Below are 10,000 nucleotides of genomic sequence, written 5' to 3'. Positions count from 1 at the left end.
TAAGATGACCCCCGCCTCTTTTGATACGCCTATAAATTCCTTTCTTATGCCCTAGTAGATATTTCAGCCTATTATTCATCCATTTTGGGTCATTTCTATTTGATCTAATTTCCTTATAAGGGATAAACGTTCTTTGAGCAGCATGTATTGTGTTCAGAAAACTTTCATATTGATAGCTCTCTTCGTTACCCCAGTCAACAGATGATAAGTGTTCTCTAAGCCCATCGTAATCTGCTAAGCGAAAATCTGGGACTGTTACTGAGTTATCCCTACTATCATTCTTCCATTCAATTCTACATGTAATTGATTTGTGGTCGCTAGCACCCAGTTCCTCTGAAACTTCTAAATTATTAACAAGGGATTCATTGTTTGCCAGAACTAAGTCAAGCAGGTTATTACCCCTTGTAGGTTCTGTCACAAACTGCTTCAAAAAACAATCCTGAACTACTTCTAAGAAATCGTATGATTCTAAATTCCCAGTCAAGAAATTCCAATCAACATGACTAAAGTTAAAGTCTCCTAGAATTACTACATTATCGTGCCTTGTGGCCCTAACAATTTCCTCCCATAGTAGTCTCCCCTGGTCCCTATCTAAATTTGGGGGACAGTATATCACACCTAAAATTAATTTTTCATGCCCCTCTGAAAATTCTATCCAAACAGACTCTGTATGTGTTACTTCAGACTTAATACCCGTTTTTATGCAACAGTTCAAGCGATCTCGGACATACAATGCCACCCCACCCCCCTTCCCGATACTTCTATCTACTTGGAACAATTTAAAACCCTGAATGTGACATTCTGTAGGCATGTCCCGACTTTTTGAATTAAACCACGTCTCAGTAATGGCAAATACATCTATGTTACCTGCACTAGCAACTAGTCTCAACTCGTCCATCTTATTCCTAGCACTGCGACTATTTGTGTAATAAATATTTAATGACCCTCCTCTCTCTTTACCCTTCCTGCTCCTTTCTGTTATTCCATTAAACCTATTACTGTCATTGTCAATTAGTGCCACTGGCTTTCCAATATCCTTCTCATTTTGCCTATTACTAGTTTTCCTAGTACTCATGTTACTACCCTGCGACTTCACAGTTTTCCCGCCAAAACCAATACCACTAACTATTCCTAGTTTAAAGACCTAACAGCTCCCTCCACTGCGTTGGCCAGTGCTCCCACCCCACACCTAGACAAGTGAACCCCATCTTCCTTATGAAGAAAGATTGAAGACTCTTAAGTTACATTCACTTGTTAGACGAAGAATGAGGGGAGACCTGATCGAAGTGTATAAGTGGAAGATAAGTATTAATAAAGGGAATATTAATAAGGTCTTGGGGATGTCTTTCAAAGAGAGAACCCGCAGTAATGGATTTAAATTAGATAAGTTTAGATTTAGAAAGGACATAGGAAAGTATTGGTTTGGAAATAGGGTAGTTGATGAGTGGAACAGTCTACCTAGTTGGGTTATTGAGGCTAGGACTTTGGGTAGTTTCAAATTTAGGTTGAATAAGTACATGAGTGGGAGGGGTTGGATTTGAGTGGGACTTTCACATCAGAGCTTATTTCTTGGGTAGCATTGAAAATTGGGTTGGGCAAATGTTTTGTTAGTGGGATGAATTGTAAAGGACATGCCTAGTATGGGCCAACAGGCCTCCTGTAGTGTGCCTCCTTTCTTATGTTCTTATGTTTTTATGTGAGAGAGTGGTTTAGCAGGGTTTAACGTATGGCGGGTGGGGGTGGCATTTGTGTTCTACGGGCATTAAGCTTGGATGTGGGGGGTTGGGGGTGCTGGTACAAAATGCGATGGGTTATCTGGTAGCCGACTTCGTGTATACTTCGTGGGTTTTACGGAGAGCGCTGGTGGGGGAGCGAATTAGGGCCCTGGCAGCGATATTTTATGGGACACAAAGGAGGAATAAGGATATCACTGGGAACAGATGGTATTTCAAATTTTCAGATGGATATCGTAGCTTTCGAGTGGAGAACTTATGGGCATTACAGATTCAGGGGACGTGACGAAGCTGGCTTCTTGAGGAAGGCGCGGGCGTGATTGGTGCATTTGGAGGACAAGAGGTGTAATGCCAGTTGTGTGGGTCAAGTGAGTCGCTAGGTGTCAGGGAATTTTTAATGACATGTGTTATGCTAAGTGAAGGGTTGAGAAACTGTATGAGTAAGTTGGAGTTTTATTTTAGCAAGGTATGAAGTCTGGTACTTTATGTGACTGTGAGCGTCTTGTGTGCATGATGACTGTGAAGGTTCTTATTATGCTAATGTATCTTTTTTAACAAATGTACTTCCTGTGTCTTGCAGGGGTGTGGCTATGTGTCTTGCAGGGTGTGGCTATGTGTCTTGCAGGGATGTGGCTATGTGTCTTGCAGGGATGTGGCTATGTGTCTTGCAGGGTGTGGCTATGTGTCTTGCAGGGGTGTGGCTATGTGTCTTGCAGGGTGTGGCTATGTGTCTTGCAGGGTGCGGCTATGTGTCTTGCAGGGGTGTGGCTATGTGTCTTGCAGGGTGTGGCTATGTGTCTTGCAGGGTGTGGCTATGTGTCTTGCAGGGTGTGGCTGTGTCTTGCAGGGTGTGGCTATGTGTCTTGCAGGGTGTGGCTATGTGTCTTGCAGGGATGTGGCTATGTGTCTTGCAGGGATGTGGCTATGTGTCTTGCAGGGATGTGGCTAGGTGTCTTGCAGGGATGTGGCTATGTGTCTTGCAGGGTGTGGCTATGTGTCTTGCAGGGATGTGGCTATGTGTCTTGCAGGGATGTGGCTATGTGTCTTGCAGGGTGTGGCTATGTGTCTTGCAGGGTGTGGCTATGTGTCTTGCAGGGATGTGGCTATGTGTCTTGCAGAGATGTGGCTATGTGTCTTGCAGGGATGTGGCTATGTGTCTTTCAGGGTGTGGCTATGTGTCTTGCAGGGTGTGGCTATGTGTCTTGCAGGGTGTGGCTATGTGTCTTGCAGGGTGTGGCTATGTGTCTTGCAGGGGTGTGGCTATGTGTCTTGCAGGGTGTGGCTATGTGTCTTGCAGGGTGTGGCTATGTGTCTTGCAGGGTGTGGCTATGTGTCTTGCAGGGTGTGGCTATGTGTCTTGCAGGGTGTGGCTATGTGTCTTGCAGGGTGTGGCCATGTGTCTTGCGGGGTGTGGTCATGTGTCTTGCAGGGTGTGGCTTTGTGTCTTGCAGGGGTGTGGCTATGTGTCTTGCAGGGTGTGGCTATGTGTCTTGCAGGGTGTGGCTATGTGTCTTGCAGGGTGTGGCTATGTGTCTTGCAGGGTGTGGCTATGTGTCTTGTAGGGTGTGGCTATGTGTCTTGCAGGGTGTGGCTATGTGTCTTGCAGGGTGTGGCTATGTGTCTTGCAGGGTGTGGCTATGTGTCTTGCAGGGTGTGGCTATGTGTCTTGCAGGGTGTGGCTATGTGTCTTGCAGGGTGTGGCTATGTGTCTTGCAGGGTGTGGCTATGTGTCTTGCAGGGTGTGGCTTGTGTCTTGCAGGGTGTGGCTATGTGTCTTGCAGGGTGTGGCTATGTGTCTTGCAGGGTGTGGCTATGTGTTTGCAGGGGTGTGTGGCTTGCTATGTGTCTTGCAGGGTGTGGCTATGTGTCTTGCAGGGGTGTGGCTATGTGTCTTGCAGGGCAGGGGTGTGTGGCTTGCAGGGTGTGGCTATGTGTCTTGCAGGGTGTGGCTATGTGTCTTGCAGGGGTGTGGCTATGTGTCTTGCAGGGTGTGGCTATGTGGCTATGTGTCTTGCAGGGTGTGGCTGTGTGTCTTGCAGGGTGTGGCTATGTGTCTTGCAGGGTGTGGCTATGTGTCTTGCAGGGTGTGTGGCTATGTGTCTTGCAGGGTGTGGCTATGTGTCTTGCAGGGTGTGGCTATGTGTCTTGCAGGGTGTGGCTATGTGTCTTGCAGGGTGTGGCTATGTGTCTTGAAGGGTGTGTGGCTATGTGTCTTGCAGGATGTGGCTATGTGTCTTGCAGGGTGTGGCTATGTGTCTTGCAGGGGTGTGTGTCTTGCAGGGGTGTTGCTATGTGTCTTGCAGGGGTGTGGCTATGTGTCTTGCAGGGTGTGGCTATGTGTCTTGCAGGGTGTGGCTATGTGTCTTGCAGGGGTGTGGCTATGTGTCTTGCAGGGGTGTGGCTATGTGTCTTGCAGGGATGTGGCTATGTGTCTTGCAGGGTGTGGCTATGTGTCTTGCAGGGTGTGGCTATGTGTCTTGCAGGGTTGTGGCTATGTGTCTTGCAGGGTGTGGCTATGTGTCTTGCAGGGTGTGGTTATGTGTCTTGCAGGGGTGTGGCTATGTGTCTTGCAGGGTGTGGCTATGTGTCTTGCAGGGGTGTGGCTATGTGTCTTGAATTGTTGTGACTATGTGTCTTGCATGGGTGTGGCTATGTGTCTTGCAGGGTATGGCTATGTGTCTTGCAGGGTGTGGCTATGTGTCTTGCAGGGGTGTGGCTATGTGTCTTGCAGGGTGTGGCTATGCGTCTTGCAGGGTGTGGCTATGTGTCTTTCAGGGTGTGGCTATGTGTCTTGCAGGGGTGTGGCTATGTGTCTTGCAGGGTGTGGCTATGTGTCTTGCAGGGGTGTGGCTATGTGTCTTGCAGGGTGTGGCTATGTGTCTTGCAGGGGTGTGGCTATGTGTCTTGCAGGGTGTGGCTATGTGTCTTGCAGGGGTGTGGCTATGTGTCTTGCAGGGGTGTGGCTATGTGTCTTGCAGGGATGTGGCTATGTGTCTTGCAGGGGTGTGGCTATGTGTCTTGCAGGGTGTGGCTATGTGTCTTGCAGGGATGTGGCTATGTGTCTTGCAGGGTGTGGCTATGTGTCTTGCAGGGTGTGGCTATGTGTCTTGCAGGGTGTGGCTATGTGTCTTGCAGGGTGTGGCTATGTGTCTTGCAGGGTGTGGCTATGTGTCTTGCAGGGTGTGGCTATGTGTCTTGCAGGGTGTGGCTATGTATGAAGCGTGTTTAAGAAAGATTCTGTATTAAGATATGTTGATTTATGTTTTTTGGGGGGGAATTTTATTGGATTTTATGGCTTACCTGTATGCCCACCTAGGCTCTGACATGGTCAGGGTGCTGTGGGATGAGTGAGGAAATAAGAAATGGGGTTTGTAGTGGAGTAGTGACAGCCTGGCACTGATTAGGCCTAGTGGTTATGGTGGCTGGACCTCCAGTCAGCTGTTTCTTGTGTACCCTCATTTGGGCATTTAGGATTAAGGTGTTTCTAGAGTGTGTATATAATGTTATGTTGAATAAATAGATATATTTTCCTAACTAGGATTTTTGCCTAACCCTCTGTTAACCAACCCATTGAAGTAACAAATACTGGTTTAGCGCTTTCTGTTTTGACTGGGATAGCCGTGGGTGGCCTGTTTATGCTTGAGATGTGTGTAACTTTTACATTTGCCCTTAGGCAAGGCTCAAGCCCCCAGGTATCCCACCTTTTCTGCGTAACATGTGGGCCTGTCCTGGAGCCTTGTCTAAGGGCAAAGGTAAAAGTTACACACATCTCAAGCATAAACCGGCCACCCAGGGCTATCCCAGTCAAAACAGAAAGCGCTAAACCAGTATTTGTTACTTCAATGGGTTGGTTAACAGAGGGTTAGGCAAAAATCCTAGTTAGGAAAATATATCTATTTATTCAACATAACATTACATATACACTCTAGAAACACCTTAATCCTAAATGCCCAAATGAGGGTACACAAGAAACAGCTGGCTGGAGGTCCAGCCACCATAACCACAAGGCCTAGTCAGCGCCAGGCTGTCACTACTCCACTACAAACCCCATTTCTTATTTCCTCACTCATCTCACAGCACACTGACCATGACAGAGCCTAGGTGGGCATACAGGCAAGCCATAGAAGAGCCTATGGCTTGAGTTGGCTAAACAAAAGGAGTACACAACTACAAACTTAGCTTAAACACACAGCATCTCCGACGCCAGCCTCCACACCATGCTGACTCCACGTGATTACCCCAGCCACACTTACTCTGCGTACATAAACACCCTTGGAAAATAAATCCCTAGCAGGATTTCTTTATAATTACAGTTAGAGTACTTTACAGTGCCCCCAAATGCACATTATGAATTATAAAACTATTTATTACAATTATAACATTGATACTATTATGGTGGAATAAACCTTGGTAATAAATACCGACAAGTTGGTTTAGAAAGACACGTAAGCAAACACTATAACATATTTATTAGAAAACGTTTCGGTCCTGGGACCTTGATCACTTCTAACATACAGAGGTAGGAAGACATTATATATAGGCGGAGAGTGAGGTGTGACGCACGTGACCTGAGGAATGTCATAAGAACATAAGAATGGAGGAACACTGTAGAAGGCCCACTGGCCCATGCGAGGCAGGTCCCCATCAAAAACAACCTCTGCCTATGATGAGGACGGGTAGACGATGAAATCACGTGACTCCTGTGTTGTTGGGTTGGTGCTGCTTAAGTATCATGTATGCCAATGTTTTTGAAATTTTGTAGTTTCCAGTGTTGCGTTCTATAGTTCTATAGACTGGAAACTACAAAATTTCAAAAACATTGACATACATGATACTTAAGCAGCACCAACCCAACAACACAGGAGTCACGTGATTTCATCGTCTACCCGTCCTCATCATAGGCAGAGGTTGTTTTTGATGGGGACCTGCCTCGCATGGGCCAGTGGGCCTTCTACAGTGTTCCTCCATTCTTATGTTCTTATGACATTCCTCAGGTCACGTGCGTCACACCTCACTCTCCGCCTATATATAATGTCTTCCTACCTCTGTATGTTAGAAGTGATCAAGGTCCCAGGACCGAAACGTTTTCTAATAAATATGTTATAGTGTTTGCTTACGTGTCTTTCTAAACCAACTATTATGGTACACTTCTCCACTATATGTACATTACGATGTCATGCAGAACCCTGCATAACACCCTCCTACCCCACCTCATCACCTAACACGCTTGTGTTTAACATTCATTTACCCCTATGGATACCCACAAGACTCCTACCCCACCTCTGCGACTACTGCTCGATGATCTGAATAAGCAACTACTATCATTTGGAAAAAATTTACAAACACCCCTTGGTGACAAGTACTTAGCTCTGTGAAGACCTGTTTGTGTGCTCTCTGTGAATCTGTACCAGGATGCCCTCTCTTGAGCAACTTTACCAGCAGCTGAGAGAGGAGCTCAGAGTTGCTAAGATGGAGACACGGCGATTAACGGAGGAGAACAAGAGGATTCGTAGTAATCCTTCTGTTGTGAGTCCCCAGGTTAAGAGGGGAGCTTGGTCAGTGGCCGGGCAACATGGAACCAAGCTGAAGATCAAGAAAACGGTTGGAGAGGCGGAAACAACGAGAAACCAGAAGACTACCATGGAAACTTCCAACTCATTCTCGGTGCTACCTGACGAATGTGAGTGTTCTGCTGGGAATGCCACAACGAGCACCAAAGAAGCATTGGCAGACGTGAGTAAGACATCCCTAGAAACCCCAACGAAGACCAACGAGAACGACTTGACGAATTCTACAAGTGGTGTAATGCTACCTGGCGAATGTGAGTCGACTACTCGTAGCATCACGACGGACGACGCCAAGGAAGGTAAAAACATTGTTGTTGTTGGGGATAGCCAGATTAGGTACATGGATAGGGCATTCTGCTTGAAGGATAGGAGTAGGAGGCAGAGAGTGTGTTTTCCTGGGGCTGGGATGAAGGATATTGTTAGCCGTCTGGATGACATCATGAGAGGTAATGGGAGCAATCCTATTATCTGTCTCAGTGCTGGAGGCAACGATGTTGGCAGACGTAGGAGTGAGGACCTGATTAGCAGGTATAGGTCAGCAATAGAGATAATTAGGAGGAAGGGTGGGAAACCTGTCATATGTGGCATTTTGCCAAGGAGAGGAGTTGGAAATGAATGGTTGTCCAGAGCAATTGGTGTCAATTGCTGGCTGGACAAGTACTGTAAGGAAAATGCGGTAACATTCATTGACAACTGGGACCTCTTCTATGGCAGAAATGACATGTATGCCAGGGATGGGGTTCACTTATCTAGGTGTGGGGTGGGAGCACTGGCCAACGCAGTGGAGGGAGCTGTTAGGTCTTTAAACTAGGAATAGTTAGTGGTATGGGTTTTGGCGGGAAAACTGTGAAGTCGCAGGGTAGTAACATGAGTACTAGGAGAACTAGTAATAGGCAAAATGAGGTGGATATTGGAAAGCCAGTGGCACTAATTGACAAGGACAGTAATAAGTTTAGTGGAATAACAGAAAGGAGCAGGAAGGGTAAAGAGAGTGGAGGGTCATTAAAAAATTTATTACACAAATAGTCGCAGTGCTAGGAATAAGATGGACGAGTTGAGACTAGTTGCTAGTGCAGGTAACATAGATGTATTTGCCATTACTGAGACGTGGTTTAATTCAAAAAGTCGTGACATGCCTGCAGAATGTCACATTCAGGGTTTTAAATTGTTCCAAGTAGATAGAAGTATCGGGAAGGGGGGTGGGGTGGCATTGTATGTCCGAGATCGCTTGAACTGTTGCATAAAAACGGGTATTAAGTCTGAAGTAACACATACAGAGTCTGTTTGGATAGAATTTTCTGAGGGGCATGAAAAATTAATTTTAGGTGTGATATACCGTCCCCCAAATTTAGATAGGGACCAAGGGAGACTACTATGGGAGGAAATTGTTAGGGCCACAAGGCACGATAATGTAGTAATTCTAGGAGACTTTAACTTTAGTCATATTGATTGGAATTTCTTGACTGGGAATTTAGAATCATACGATTTCTTAGAAGTAGTTCAGGATTGTTTTTTGAAGCAGTTTGTGACAGAACCTACAAGGGGAAATAACCTCCTTGACTTAGTTCTGGCAAACAATGAATCCCTTGTTAATAATTTAGAAGTTTCAGAGGAACTGGGTGCTAGCGACCACAAATCAATTACATTTAGAATTGAATGGAAGTATGATAGTAGGGATAACTCAGTAACAGTCCCAGATTTTCGCTTAGCAGATTACGATGGGCTTAGAGAACACTTATCATCTGTTGACTGGGGTAACGAAGAGAGCTATCAATATGACAGTTTTCTGAACACAATACATGCTGCTCAAAGAACGTTTATCCCTTATAAGGAAATTAGATCAAATAGAAATGACCCAAAATGGATGAATAATAGGCTGAAATATCTACTAGGGCATAAGAAAGGAATTTATAGGCGTATCAAAAGAGGCGAGGGTCATCTTATGAATCAGTATATTGACATTAAGAGGGACATTAAAAAGGGGATAAGAAAAGCTAAAAGGGACTATGAAATTAAAGTTGCTAGGGATTCTAAAACTAACCCAAAAAGTTTTTTCCAGGTATATAGAACAAAAGTCAGAGATAAGATAGGTCCCCTTAAAAATAACTATGGGCATCTTACTGACAAAGAGAATGAAATGTGCTCGATTTTAAATAATTATTTTCTCTCCGTTTTTACACAGGAAGACACTAATAATATTCCGGTAATTAATTTTTATAGTGGATCAGAAGAAGATAAATTATGTAACATCACAGTCACTAGTGAAATGGTTGAGAAGCAGATAGACAGACTGAAGCAAAATAAGTCACCGGGTCCTGATGAGGTTTTTTCAAGGGTTCTTAAGGAATGCAAAATGGAAGTCTGTGAACCATTAACTAATATATTTAATTTATCTCTTTAAACAGGTGTAGTGTCTGATATGTGGAAGATGGCTAATGTAATTCCTATTTTTAAAACAGGGGACAAGTCGTTACCGTCAAATTACCGCCCAATAAGCCTGACCTCAATTGTAGGCAAGTTGCTAGAGTCAATTATAGCTGAGGTTATAAGAAGCCATCTCGATAAGCATAGCTTGATTAATGATACTCAGCATGGATTCACAAGAGGCCGGTCTTGTATAACTAATTTATTAACTTTCTTCAGTAAAGCTTTTGAGGCTGTTGACCACGGTAAAGAATTTGATATTATTTACTTAGATTT

This window comes from Cherax quadricarinatus, chromosome 95 (assembly GCF_038502225.1).
Source record: "Cherax quadricarinatus isolate ZL_2023a chromosome 95, ASM3850222v1, whole genome shotgun sequence".
In the NCBI taxonomy this organism is placed as follows: Eukaryota; Metazoa; Arthropoda; class Malacostraca; order Decapoda; family Parastacidae; genus Cherax; species Cherax quadricarinatus.
Note: the sequence above shows the minus strand (reverse complement) of the source record.